The sequence below is a fragment of the Xiphophorus hellerii genome, chromosome 20 (assembly GCF_003331165.1).
Source record: "Xiphophorus hellerii strain 12219 chromosome 20, Xiphophorus_hellerii-4.1, whole genome shotgun sequence".
NCBI lineage: Eukaryota > Metazoa > Chordata > Actinopteri > Cyprinodontiformes > Poeciliidae > Xiphophorus > Xiphophorus hellerii.
This window is the reverse complement of record NC_045691.1, coordinates 9,873,360-9,889,073: the sequence shown is the minus strand read 5'-3', so window position 1 is coordinate 9,889,073 and position 15,714 is coordinate 9,873,360. Positions and strand designations below refer to the sequence as shown.

General features: G+C 35.4%; 1 protein-coding gene across 2 annotated transcripts in view; it reads left to right on the top strand.

The window, feature by feature from the left end:
- Positions 1-13,310: 13,310 nt before the first annotated feature.
- eya2 (EYA transcriptional coactivator and phosphatase 2) overlaps positions 13,311-15,714 on the top strand; it is a 32,257-nt gene continuing 29,853 nt past the window's right edge. The window contains exon 1 of one of the 2 annotated variants that reach the window (XM_032550251.1): positions 13,311-13,602. The gene's annotated coding sequence lies outside the window, so the exon portion shown is untranslated. The remainder of the gene's footprint in view (positions 13,603-15,714) is intronic. The other variant, XM_032550252.1, reaches the window with a different exon arrangement.

The following is a 15,714-nucleotide window of genomic DNA, read 5'->3' as shown; positions in this document are numbered from 1 at the left end:
AATTATTGATAAGTCTTTGGAATCTTAAGAGGGACCCCCGAGGTCATTAATAATGTATGCAAGCAATCTGCACTAATATGGATCAGTGATGCTGCACATCTATTCATGAGATCAATCTTTCACTCTGTTAACATGGGAATTAAACATTTTTTATCCATCCGTCGAACGTGGCAAATTTGTTTCATGCTAGTTTTTTTCCGGCAGCTACGAGTATAAATAGCCATCTGATTTTGATAGCTTAAATTTTCCCTTAGTTTTACGCAGGCTTCTTCAAACCAAGTCTTGTCCTTCAGCTTGAGTAATAACAGGGTAATGCAGTAAGTCAAACAGTCTTGTTCTAATTATGGGCGGTTGTATGTGGTGTTCCAGTGCCTGTCGAGCGCTCGCAGACATGACCATAAACACATTGGCCCCACCACTCAGTGGAAACACAGCACAGCCAACTGGATATAGATAAATCCAATAAGAATTTAATGAGAAGAACAAATAAAACTTAATTTAAATTTAATGAGAGAGAAAAGAAATCTTCAGGCTATCCCTTGTAAAATTTGTTTTATGTAAAGGTGTAAATATAACTTTACTTTTCATATCAACAGCTTTTACTCTAGACAACCATTAAAAAAAATACAAACAGCAACAAAACAGTAACTTTGTGAAACTTGATCAGAGTAACAGTTGCGGACCAGTTTACTTTCAAAATTTGTGGTGTCTCCCTGACAAGTGTGGTTATGCCTTTCATGTGTTTTTCAACATGACACAGAGGGCTTGAGCTTTGAACTGGCATGATGACAAACTGCCCTCGACCAATGTTTGGTTTGAAACCATACAACATTTGCTGCATCCTCATATTTAGGTACTTACACAATTGAGGTTACTAAGGCAATGTCAGACTTACATCCAAAGCCAGTAAAAGAATTGTTTATAAAGCCAAATGAATGAGGGTTAGATTGTTTAATTTGGGCAATTCATCAAACAGTCCAAGACCAGCATCAGTGACATCATATTAAACCTATTAAAACTCTCTTCTGAAAACTCTAAAAAAGGATCTTATTTATGACACCTGGCAATTCAACACATTGCATAAACAAAGACCAAAACAGCAAGAAATCATGTAAAAAGCTATCTTGCAAAACTGGACTGTTTCTATTAGGTTTCTAATAGAGAAAAGAGGGTTGTGTTGTCATCAAACAACTCTCATGTTAAATTGAATGGTTCTTAGCTAAATGAGAATACAGTGGGATGAACTATAAAATAACAAATTTGAATAAGATTATATTTCACAGAATTTATTCTGAACTTTCTTGTATGCAAGCAGTTGATTTTTTATAACCCTTCATGCAAATAAAAATTTCCAGCGCTTCCTTTTTGTTGTGTATGTGTTATGTACATGTAGAGTTATTTGAATTTATATTATACTCATATTCATCAGCGTCTGTTTTCTTCTCAATCAACAGTGAGAGAATGTTGTGAGCCTAGTCATAGAGTGCAAAAGTTTAACTCTGCTTTTTACCTGCTGCCTTTCGATTGTTATGGGCGGAGTTTTCACACACTTTGCAGTGACAAGACAATGTGCACCAAGGTGAGGCTTGGGTGAAAATCCACTGCCTGAAGCAGAGTGGAAAGGAAATGAACACATTGCTTCTTTACCTTTATCTCAACCTGTCCCCACCTCTCCTTTCATTTACTCCATCCCACTCATTCACCCCAGGCATTGAACTGATAATCTGAAAGGTCACCGATGGCCTCCTTCTCCAACCACTCCCTTCTATGTCTCATCCACAATGGAAAAAAAAGACAAAACAAGCCTGAGGTAGTATCAGTCTTCATCACCCAGGGCTGGTTACGCTGGGAAGTGTCTCCTCTTCTCAGAGCATTTTTCTACCACATGATATCCACGTTGTGTGAACTCCCTTTCTTCATTTATAAAGGTGAAAAGTTGACAACGATTAGTCAGTGGATATAAATGCGAGCACAGAAGTTATTTGTAATGTAAATAACAAGTCTGCTATCTTTAGATTGGCTGACAACACAGTCTACTGAAGCAAGAGAAATGTTGGTACTAATAAAAACCTCAACTTACAAGAAAATACACTTTGGTTATAATATTCCATAAATATAATGTTGAGCTCTTTCACAAAGTTTCTGGCACCTGTGTTTTATTTTTTCCCACTATAATTTTTTTGGACAAAATCGCTATTAGCATATCATATTCTTAAGAATATTTTGGGAAAAGTCTAACAAATTTCCACATACAGCATATATATATATATATATATATATATATACTGCTCAAAAAAATAAAGGGAACACTTTAAGTGTTAAACACCTGTTTAAGTGTTCCCTTTATTTTTTTGAGCAGTGTATATATATATGTACTCGAAAGGGCAGCTTGTTTCTTAGCTCATTTATAGCTAAATCTGTATTTTGTAGTCTGCTTCACTCTATGCTTTACTGTGAAGCCTGCCCACCAGGGTATTAGTTTGTGTGCATATAGGCCAGATTTCTTTTCCTCCATGCTAACTAAACCTCCCATTTCCAGAGAGGTGCCGAATACAAAGCAGACAATGAAAACAGAGGATAAGGGACAAAAGAAGAAAAAGAGACTACAGATGTGTATTAGCTTATGATATAATCTGGTACAGCTCATCATGTGGTGACATTTATATGTGAGCTGTACACTCTCCCTTTTAAATGGTGTAATAGTGGGATGCAAATACTGACACATGGTGTGTGAGAACTGCATAATGCAGAACTTTTCCAAATGTTCAAAAAGTCAGTTGCAGCCTAGCTTATCTTGTAAGCAAATTATGTGTGTTACAGTGTTAACTCCCTTAGATGGCATTACTTACCTAAGAGAGTTTATCTTTCTACATCACTGCAAAGCAAGACTGATATGCAATAGCTTGACATAGATACTATAGACAAGAAGAGTACAGAAGCTGCACTGAAAAGCTGGTAAGAAAATATTTGTTTTTTTCTTCCTTACTCTTTGTTGTGGAATGCTGACAGAGAAAATGGGATGAACAGGAGCATGTGAGAGCCTGCGAGGTTCAACGAGTGTAATTTTACAGAAATGAAAAAAATATGTCGAGCGCTTAGAGCTCACCTGTGTATAGCAAGCAAACTGCCATCATATTGCCATCTGTCCTCAGCATTTAAATTTTTTATCCAATTTATGTTTCTGCTTCATTTCTTTTTGTTGATCAATAAACAAATGCCCTCTCATGGTTGATTAAATATCCACCTATTTCCCTTATGAGCATAAACACAAAGTCAAATTGAAAACTATAGCAAAGGTTAACCAACAAATAGCAAGTGGTTGGATAATGTCTACAATATTTACTGCTCCACTGTTTGGAGCATGACTGTTGTTGCCTGACTTAAATATTATTTATTATATTTAAGTATAAATCATAAATCTATCCAGCTACGTAGACACTTTAACAGCTATGCCAGAATACTGATTAAGAAAGGCCTGTAAATTTAATTAAATCATTGTACTTTTGCCATTGTTATTCAAATGCTCTTTAGCCATGTTATGATCTCATAAAAATAATTTAAATTATTTATGGCTCTAGAATCTAAAAATAGGTGGAAATATTTTATATGTTAGTTTTACATTTCAAATTTTTAAAAAACAGGCTATGGGAAAGTATGTTTACAGTTTCTTAATTTTAAATATGCCAGAACTTGTATATTGAACACGCTAGGCAGGAAAAACTGCATGCTGCATGCATCTGGTTGCGTCAAGTCAAGGAGATTTAAGGTAGTGTTTCATGAATGCAGGCATTCAAGAACATCTGTTTAAGGATTATTTTTGACCTACAATTTTACCTATAAGAAACAAAACCGCTCAACAATCCAAATGAAAGAAGTTTGGGTTTGTTTATATAACCTTGCTGGGTTTTTTTTGTTTGTTTGTTTTACATTTTCTCAATTCCCTTTGCATTGTCTCAATTGAGGTCAAATATGCTTTGTTCATTTCTTATCCCAAATATTACAGTTTGTTTAAGGGTCTTTGTGAAATACCTGCAAACTGAAATTAATTTTGAGAAATGCAGAAGTTACTTTAGTTAGTCAAAAACATAGGATGCTCATATCTGTAGGAGTCACATTATCTGCAATCTTTAGTTGATTTCATAGTACAACATGGCATGACTTCCCCTTGTGTCTCATTCTTGTTCCCATTTATTTCCAAATTATAAGTTTCCTTAAATCCCAAATGTTTTTTGCTGCTTTGCAAATAGTGTCTGTTGACCTCCAAAAGTTCACTTCCTTTTGTTGGTGTTGATTAAAACGTTTGCTTGCTTTCAAATAAAAGTGCAGCAATAACCCAGACATGCACATACAGGTTGTGTAATAAAATCTTACTGCCTTTCAGTCTTCCAGTCATGAATATCCACCACAACATTAGACAAGAAATTGCATCATGAGATCACCCACAGGTCTTAAATAATCACTTATCATTGTATGAAAACACAAACTACCAAAAAAATTATTTGCCTTATTTAAGGATACTGAAGTGCATCATAAGAAATTATGTTTTTCACAAATGACAAAAAAAAAAGTATAATTTTTTTTATGGTGTTCTTTAACACCAATTGGTACCGGGCCGCGCAAGAAATAATTAAATACTTCCGTTTTATGTGTTGAGTCTGGAGGATCTTTTATTTTGAAAATCCTTTAACCAGATTCTGTTGGTTACGTCTTGTGCACCAACATTGAGCCCACAAGCAGGAGGATGAGTTAGAAACAGCAGCAACAGCATCGGTGTCTAATTGGATATTTATACAGTATTAACCATTAGTATTTGGATCCCAAACTGTAAATTTAGTTAGGAAAAATCTTTTATTTCAGTAATACATTGTTTTGAAGAAAGAAAAAAAGAAACTTATTGGGCCATGGCTTGACAGAGACTGAGCTGAGTAGAAATACCACAGCTCAACTATGATTGTTTTTATCTTTATTTTACTCTTTTTTTCTTGGCAATTTGACAAAGAAATTCCTTAACTTTTGCTAAAGTTAGTCTTTGTCTGGCTTACTCATTTTCTCTCTATCTTACAAGAAGGGTTTGTGTCTGCACATTTCCGTCTAGGTTACAGGCATGGTTCTTTACATGCAAGCTCATCAGCCTTGAGGATCATACACAGACTGGTGTAAGTTGGGTTTTCTGCTTCCTGTATTGGCTTCACAAATAGCATTACACCACCAAATACAGACAACTGTGTTTCATCTGGTCACCTCTCCTTCCAGCAGCACAACCATTCAACTGATACCCCTATTTGAAACATCCAAGTTATGGTTTATTTGTTGCTTGAAATGCAAAAAAAAAAAAAGCTTATCAATTGACAGTCATGAAGTAAATGATTTATATTTATATTTAAACTCTAACTGACACGAGGCAATCTCCCACAAAGCCATTACCTGAAAGAAAAACATTCAGAGAAGCATTGTCATCCCTCAGCAATGTAACTTCCCAGTAATCACCAGGAAGCTGTAAAGCATTCACTGTGAATTAAACAATAGGCCTTACTATTGTGGTGAAAATATTTCACCCTGTTTCTGTGGTCACATGGACAAAATGGTAAGGCAATACTCTCAACTTGCCTTGTGTTTATCTGACAATGAGAGACAAATAGAATGTTGAAAAAAAATCCCCTACGCTTCCAAGACAGTTTTTTTTTTTTAAGGTCTGACGCTTTCCCTTATTTGTGGGAACTAGTAACAAATCTATCTCACCTCTGAGCTTGTGCACAGGAAATGGAAGACTTGAAAGTGTGTTTTGTGTGTCTCTTCCAGTTGTGGCTAGAGGGTTTAAAAAAGCAAAAAGTGCTGGAATTCTCTCAGGAGATCATCCATCATATGAGAGACTGCTTGAGGTTTTTCTTCATTTGGGTTCATAGGGGAATTATAAATCAAGAGAACTGAGAACAACTGTCAATCGCAACTGCCGTCATCTCAGCACCAGTTTTTCAGAAACATTTCTAGTCTTGTATTCTTACAATTTATTTTTGCAGGTTTAAGTTGGTTCCTCTATTTGCTTTTAGGTGTTTCCTGTTATAAATGGCAAATATTGTTACAGATGCAAGTGACACCTTGTGAATATCTTGTTGACTGACATGACATGTAATACATTGAGCGGAACTGTATGCACTTTTCACGTGGGAAAATATTTAGAAAAGTCAAATGAATACCTACCCCTAGGGTGATCAATTTCACATTTTCATTGAGCCACTCCTAAATGTTTAATATACTTTATATTCTTCCTGGGTTAGATAAGAAAGGTGACATCGAACAACATTTTCCCACACCTGAAGATTGAAACAAGCAGTGGCAAAAGGGAAGCGATACACACCTTCTGACTCTTGTAATTAAATCACCAGATGACAAGTGGTGTTGTCATGGACAACTCTAGATAGCTGAACAACAGATTTAATTTTTATTTCTATTTTACTGTATTTTTACATGACTATTCCCAAATACATTTTCTCTTGCTGTACAAACATCTTATGCAGCATATCAGACGAGTGGGCAGCTTCTGCATGCTGGAGTTTCATCCTCTTGTGGAAACCAACATGTCTGAGGCTTTCAGCCTGAAACATCTGTTGTAATTTCTGTCAAATTGAACTTTTATTACCTGGTCATTAAAGTACCAGCAATGGCAAAACCAGATGGGTTCTTGGTGACCTTACAACTGCTTCTTTTTTTATGGTGTTGGTGAAAATTGAACCAAAGGAAGCTGTGTGCTGTATAAAATTAAGGCAATCATTCCTACATTCCTGTGAGGAAGGTGAGGAGGGGTGTAGAGCAGCCGGGACAGAATTGGACAGCATTAATGCATTATGTGTGTAGGCGTATGTGTGTGTATATTCTTTCTGGCTCTCTCAGTAAAGACTCAAAACTTGCACATTGACTACCCTTCTTTTTTCGTTAAGTCAGCCTACACTACACTGTCTGAGAATATAATTTTTTTCTAAATAATGACAATGAAGGTTCATCACAGGCAGTTGATGAACACTTACAATAGTTCATGAAGTTTGAAACTTGTTGTCATTTAACTTCCTTTGCTGTCCTCACTCACATTGAATTACTTTCTAGGTTACATTCACTAATGATTTGATTTATGCTCATTTACTTACGTCCCTATAACATTGGTACACATCAAGAATGGCAAAATAACAATCATCCAAAGATTTTTTTAAGGGTCAAATTTTAGATTATGTGTTACGTTATGGTTGCAAAAAACATCACAAATGCATATAAGCCTTTTTTTTTTGTTTGATAGTTTTACATTAAAATGTATTTTGTAGTTGCAACATCCATTGTAATTTCTGATGTGATATTATTTTGATCTCTTGTGTAAACATAAAAATGACAGCAACAACTGAACCATTGTCATATCAAATCAAACATTTTAAGAAGATCTATTTAAACCCTCCAGCTTGTGATTTTAAGGGTTCAGGGTTCTAAAATGCTTCAAGTGGCAAACTTCAGCCCTTTATTCTCTTCCAAACCGGCCAAAGCATTGACAGAAAATAAGACAATATAATTCTACCATGATCTAAAAAACATTTGAATACACTAAAGAGAAGTTAGCTCCAGATCTACAAATGACACTAAATGTCTGAAGGTGTTATTTGAATCCTTTTGCCAATATAGTTTTGCACATTAAATGCATACATGCTATTGTCTCCGTAAGTTCAAAGATGGCCAAATGACACATTGCAAAGTGACGTGCTGCAAAATGAATTTATAATCAAACAGCAGTGAGGAAGAACCAACATGAACATGAACATGAACATATATGAACATAGTCAGAAACTTTCAGAAAGTAAGGCTGAACAAGTTTTTTTTTTTTTCTAACAAAATGAATAAAACGCAACCCACTTCTTAAGGATCAAGTCTATACTTGAGTTATTTTATCAAGTGTTCAATATATACCTAGAAGAAAGGCTTTCATCAAATATCCAGATATTTGTAAAGGGATACAAATAATGGGACGATGGTGGCAGTGAAGTTAGGAGTTCATCCTGCAATTGGTAAGTCGCTGGCTGAAGTCCTTGGGCAAGACACTTCACCCACTTTGCCTGCTGGTGGTGATTAGAAGGGCTGATGGTGCAATGTAACTGCCTTGCCTCTGTCAGACTGACCCGGGTCAGCTGTGTCTACAATCTAATAACTTGCCATAATCACCGTGTGAATGAGAATGACTGATTTTATTGTCATTGCCTCAAGTCCTGCTCATTTGGACTTGAGACCAAAATGTCTAAGTGCCTAATTGGATGAGAGAAGTGGTTTTAAGAAGAATGGGTGTGGTTATTTTGTTTTTTGGGTTTTTTTTAAACAAATGGAGAACTGTCCTTCAAATAGATAATAAAGCCTACTGGCATAACTGCATCAAGTTTAGCTTATTTCATTTTACATTGAAAATCAAATTTCACTTAGTAGAAATATATATGTAAAGTTATTCGATATATTTTTGACATCTTTAGAGAAATTAAGAGAAAAAGGACAAAATGACTTTCCGTCCTCCTCAAGCAAAAATGTAAAGAGCAACCATAGGAATTATTTTCAAAGGACAGTTTGGTCTCTAAAAAAAAGTCTAAATGAACAAATGGAAAACAGAAGAAAATCCAGATGCTTCCACCCAGGACATGAGGGGCCCCTGAATGTTGTGAGGAATACAACAGTGATGTGAATCATATGCAGTGGCATTCAGTTGCCAGACCCAAAGCAAACTGAAGAATTCTTGGGGTTGTGGACAAATCTGTCAAACGGTTGCTTTCACCTCTATATTTTAGGAGAATGGTGCTCATTAGATCACGTCAAACAACTTTTCTGGTGGCTGGTGGAAAAGCAGCAGTTGGGAAGAAAACCTTATTATACATTTTGCAGCTTACTACTTCGACTACCAATTCTACTTTATTTATTATTTTGGTTTTCTGCTTGGTAAAACCACATTTACAAGTATGGTAGATCTGAAAGGTTTTGATACTGCTGTTGAAAGAATGGGACAATGATTAATTACTTTAATGCCCTTTCTACCTTTAATATTACATATTGTCTGGATAATTAATTTTAGCCTTCAGTCTTCTTTAGTAAAAAATGCTGAGCATGTACTCCAAATTGTCTTGGCTCCAAATTGAATACAATTTAATCCCACCATCTAAACAAAGTAACCCCAGACCATAATGTCGCTACCACCATGTTTCCCTATAAGTATTATGTTCTTTTGTTGATATGCAGTGTTGTTTTGTTCCAAACCTACATTTTGGAAATGTGGCATAAAGTTGTCTTTTATCTGACTATAACGCATATTCCTGCAGCTTTGGAAGGTTTCATCCAAGCCTAGATTCTTTTCTTTGGAAAGAATAACCAGAGGTAGGTAGAAACTAGTTACATTTACTGCTACATACTTAAAAACTAACACATATGCTATTTTTTCTTCTAATTTTAGTTTTAATATTCAGAGTACCAGTACCTGCAATAATATTACATTTTGACTGCATGATTATATCATTTCACAAATTATATCAGATTAAAGTGCTTCTTAAGTACTTAGTACATAATATTACTAATACCTTAATCCAAAGATTTGGGAAATACATTTGGTTGCTGTCATAGTAATAATCCATTCAATACTTGGAACTTAGCTTACTTTTGTCAGACATTAGCACTAGAAAGTATTTTTTTACTTGAGTGAAACTTTTAATGTTCCCTCAATGATAAAACAAAGTAAAACTCACATAAAGATGCTCCACACACCATCAAAAGGCTTTTCCACACCATCAAAAGGCTTTTCCACATGTATGTTTTTTTTATTATTTTTATTTTACTTTAAATTCTGCTGACATTCAACAAACTATGTTTCTCTCTGTGGGACAGTTAGCGAAATAACAACACACAATGGCAGTAATTGTGTGTCAGCAGATGAAGAGGCAGATAGCTGAGACCTAAGGAGGAAAACAGAGACAATGGTGGGTTTTATTTCTCCATCTTACATTCCTCTCAAAAGGATTAACAGGCCTGCTTCCCCTCTTTTTGGACCAAAAGCAGTCCAGTTCATGTCTGAGCATACTGTACATTCCAAAGCTATTGTTATTGTTTCCTTTTGTGACATTATATCACTTTGTTTTTATTTTATTTTTCTTTGTTCCATATTTTTATGTTAAATATAGCATTTGGCACAAAGTTGCTTGGTAGCTGTACAGCCATTAAATTCAATCTTATATAGATCTTTGGCTATATCAGCTGCAAATCCTCTCTCAATGCAACTTTTAGCAAACCCCAAACTATCAGAGGAAGTGAACGCAGAAATCATTCTAGAACTATACAATTTGTATTGTAAAAGTTGTAATACAGGGGTATTTTTATGATGTTCTTTGTGTAATGGAAATAAGACACAAGTCATTTTTGTATGTTTACTGAATAAAGAGTTACTGATCTCTGATTTACCTTAAGGGCTGTTTTTGTAAACTTTTTTTTAAATTTATTTCCAACATAACCCAGTCTTTTCTGTATTATTTGATTTCAATATCTCATTTATGCTCTCATTAAATACACTCATATCCCAATGAGTGTATTTAATGAGAGCATAAAGACACTGATTCAAAGTACTGAACAAAGCTGATAGCAACATTATGGCTTGTAAGATAAATGCATTTACTCACTCTTTAATGAAATAAGTTTAGTGCCATAAGTTGTGTGCATTGGGTAGGCTTTTGTAGCCACTCACATTATTTAACATTGCATTTTCACCTGATGAAATCCAGGTAAAAAGAATACAAGGTAATTAAAAGATGCAACCTAAAACTAAACATTTTGGCCTCTTGAAGTCCAATTTTAATTAAAAAATTGGAGTGAGTAGTTTATGGAAACATTTTATTTGAACATTTCCTGTCTTAGGGCAAAGAGGGTAGACACTTGTGAGAACCAAAGCATAGCCTACTTTCATTGCAGATATAGTTTTGTAAAAGGAATAATGTGTTACATTATCACAATGTACTAAATGGATTCCTCAGGTGTAAAATGATGTAAAATGGTTTATTATAAAACTAAATTATGAAACATATATTATTTTAAGGGCCAGACAGATATACTCTGCCTCTCCTGTGCTCTCTGTAGAGCCAAATCTTGTACTGAAACATTACACCTTATCATTGTGTTATTATTGCAATTTTTTTTATGTATCTGCATTTATTCTTGCTGTCTGCAAAGCTAATTGCACGTTGAGGACAATAAAGTGTATCTAATCTAATCCTACTTTGTGTATCGGCACTATCATTAAACCCAAATCAGAAGAGGCAGATGTTTATTCACAGTAGTCTCAAAACGCCAACATGGTTCAGTGCTACAAAAATCTCTTTTGTTTATGAAGTTACAGGTTTCTACGTTTATTTCCTTCTACTTGCTGGTGGTGTTACCTATGTGACAAATGAAACAAGTTCAAGCCTGCTTTATGCCTGTGGATGCCTGAAACAACTACTGTTAAAAACAACATTTTAACCAAAGAAATTCTGGTCAGGGGAGCGTGAAGCAACAAAATTGAAGATGTGGGTGGCAATTCCTCTGAACTGAAAGTAACTCTTTATCTAGATTTGACAATCTATTTTTTATATTTTTCTTTTGCAATGAATCTGCTCAGCTACTTTTTTATTAGAATTAACATGAAAACATAGCACCATGCAACAATAAATTTGAGAGAAAATGCTAAAAATGTTTCAGCATATTCATAGAGTTTGGTTGTTTTACTTTTCTGATCACAAAAAGCAAACTACAATTGAAGAAAATAATAAGATATTTATTATCCATGGAAGTCATTTACTCCTATATTAAAAGGTCAGTCATGTCAGCACCATCCCAGATGTAAAATAGTATGAATCTTCACCCACATGCCCTCGTGTATCCCATGTCTGTGACTGTGGGGATTACTTTAGCAAGACCATCCTGTTGTTTCTGGTAAGAAGGACCTGTTTCCTACCAAGTCAAGATTCTGGGCTGTGAAACACTCTCTCTCAAGTTACAGAAAATACACAGAGACAATGGCAAAAAAGCTAGTCACATATGAAGCGGACATGAACACGCACATACAAAGGATGACACACCTGAACCACATTTCCTCAGTTTTAAGGGAACCTCTGGAAATGGCGGTTGCACTAACAGACATGAGACAAATACTGACTTCCTGTTCAGCAGGTGTTGCTTCCATGTGACTTATTTTGTTAACCTTGAAGTTTCAGTCACATTTTCCAACAGGAAATAAGTGACAATATCAAAAGCTAATCAAGTAAACTAGAACAAAGTTATTCAGTAAGTGATATAGCTGCTTATTTTTACAGCACCTTTCATACATTATGTCAAAGCCTTTTTACAGAAGAGCCACAAACACTGATTTATACAAATAACAAAAATATGATATTCCATTAAAAGCAAAAATATTAAAAATGTTACATATTAAAATAATAAATTTTTAAACCTAAAAAATACCAATAACATTACATCCCCAAACATTCTTTTATATTACAGAAAATATATTTTAATAGTAAAACAGCTCTAATCGTTTCATTTTTATTGTCTGAATGTGGTCTCATAATTCTAATGTACATGTAAAACCCAAACTTTATGAGGACAAACTATTTTATGATTCTATTATACTACTGGAGTTGACTTCGATCTCATTGTGCAGTGAGGAACAGCAATAAATTCTAAATTCTGATTCTAAATTCTGTTATGGATAACAAAGCAATTGTTCTGTGTTCCGTGTTGTAAAATGTATAATAATGGGCTGATATGAAATTTATATTGGGATTTTGGTTTGTCTTTAGTGACAATGATGAAAATTAAGTACATGTTCTTATTCTTAAAGAGGACGATTAAATCAATGTAACTGCGAAGATTTGTAAAATAAACTAAATACAACTTAATTATTGTGAAACAAGCTGCATATATATAGTGGGTCACAATTTTTAGGGAATTCTGGAAAGTAGACTATAAACAAAATGCAGCAAAGACAACAACGTCTTGATAAAGCTGTGAACAGCTTGGAGTCACTATAAGCGCAATGTGGGAAATCTTCATATCTGCAACAAACACAGATAGTCTCGAGCATCAGAGGGTCGCTGTGTAAACAGGCACGGAACTCTTGACCAAACAAAAGATTTAAAGCGGAGATAGAGGCTCAGACAAAAAGGGGGCACGCGCCCACACACACAGCACGTATTCAAGCCGCGTGCTATGCAGAAGTAGTAGGAGGAGGACGAGTAGGAGGTGGAGGAGGAACCAAAAATCTTCGCTCATTTACTTAACATCACTTCCCCACCGCCGGGAAAGCAAACACTCCTCCTGGAGCTGCAGAGGAGCAAGAAGTAAGATCGATGCCGACTGCGTGTCTGCAGAAAGCCGTCACCTGGACCTGCAGACCGACAGCGACTATTTTTTAATTTCTTTAAATCTCTCCTCAAACACGCTGAGGGGCTCCGAGTCGACAGGAGCTCTCACTTTGGGACGCTTGGAGAAGTTTGCGGGGAAGCTCCTCCAGGCATGGAGTGGCAGCTCCTCTGATTGACGGCCGGTGGATTTTTCTTGCATTCTCTATAAATAATGGTGAGTGTAAAAATTCTTAATTTGTTTTCTCATACAGAGAGTTAGTGTCGTCGTTTAATTTGGCGTTTGCGTTTACACATTTCAAAGCGGGTTTAGCACGAGGCTACTCGTTTAAAATATGCTGCGTTGCAAGATTTGCCCAATTCATCTCCGTTTAGGACATAAAACTTGATTTACATACATATGTATAAGATGTTGGATTATTTTACATTTGAACTTTTCTTTTAAAGAAAAATGTTGATAAAACACAATAACCTAAAATAGCCAAAGCCTTGTTTTTAAATTACGTCACATTGCCTCTAAGAATTTTTTTCTAGATTTGTTTTCAGTTAAAGTATATATTTTTAAAAAACTTTATATCTGTGCCTAACTGTATTGTATTTTTAATGCCAAATGTTTCATATAAACGCATTGTGCACCTTGAATATATTTTCAATTTAAAATAAAATGTAATAAAATAAAATATTATTAATTATAATAATAGTGTTAATTAAACTATGTCATAGGTTACAACATAGTTACGTTTGTCGTTACTCGGAATTTTTAAGAAGTGATTTAGAGGAGCAGGTAAAACTCAAGACTGGCCATCAGCAAACGGTTTATTTGTCTCCCAACGTGCTGTTTAAAGATTCAGGGTAAAAGTGCGTGAAGGGCCTTCGCTTTTAATTGAACATTTTGTTTTTCTTGGTTCTGGTTGAATCAGTGCTACACTTTCTGCCTAACTACAGAAGATTATATTGAATTCACTGACAGGCCTCCAGCAGCCTTGCAGAGACCGTCATTAAAGGAAATTAGGGGAGCCACACTTCAGCATTTTTCAAAGCTGGTATTCATTTTTTTTTTCTTTTCCAAGGACCTCTTCATGACTTTAGACCAAAAAGTCTCTCTCTGCCTTTTTTTTAACACTCATTCCTTCATTTTTTCTTTTCGACTAAAGAGTTAGAGCTGCAACCATTAACCTGGTTCCATCCTTTGAAAGACGTTATGAAAATACATTTTGTGATATATTTAATGCAATTGTATTTTCTGGTAAATTTTAGCTTTTTTATTTTATTTTGCTTGATTATTTATGTAATTAGAATTTTTTTTTTAATCTGGGCTAAATCCATGGACCTCAGAAAAAAGTTTTTATTTGCATATATTCCTGTTGGAAAGTAAAGACGTGTAAATAGATTGTACGGAGGATGATGCTTGGAAATTTCACTCTCATTTCCAAGTAGGTTTTGGAAATGAGTAGGTTTCTCATTACAGAGTCAATGCACATCTTTTCTTGTCAGTTTCAATTATCTGAAGCAAACCTTCAGAGAAAAAGAGAATATTAGTTTAGATAGCACCTATATCATGTTTCTATTCTCAATGGGCTGTAAATCCTACTAAATCTCCTGTATTTTAAGCCCCACAAATAACATCCAGGGGTCTGCTGGAGGCTGCCGAGCGGTGTGCTCAGACCACATACCGAACGTGTGGGCTCGACTGTGTTTGATTTAACACTGTGGTTCCTCTCTTAATAACACCAGGCCCCATTTCTGGACTGCCTCTCGATGGCTGACCCGAGGCCCTTCTCAGTTGATCTCCTCTTCTCTCCCCTCAGCCTTCATGGTTCTTATTACCCGGTCTGATAAATTGTGAATAAGCAGCAGCCTAAAAAGTCCTGGGATGTGAAGAATTCCCCATCCTGTATACTGAAGGCCCCCCGCCCCTGAACCCCCCTAAGAAAACACAAATTAATTCCAAACCTCTCTGTAGCCAAACGTTTCTGGAATGATAAATATTTTCATAGGAAGTTCTGCTCTTCCTGACTTTATCTGCCCCAATTTTATTATACCCCTTCACAGCTGCTCGCGTCTTAATGTCTCTCAGCTTCTGTGTATCCTTCTCGCTTTTCCTTTTTCTCTCCATCCTTCCTTGTTTCACTGGCTGGGAGTCAAACAATTGTACCTGCATGAATACAAGGTTACAGAAGAACTTTCAGGCTAAACCAAATAGTTTACTTTTTTTCTGCCGTGCTGCTCATTTAGTTTTGCTTATTTCTGCTGCTGCAGAAGCTCAGATAGTTTAGTATTGTTTAATTTCCTATCTTTGAGCTTTAACAAGTATTATGAGTGTTGAGAA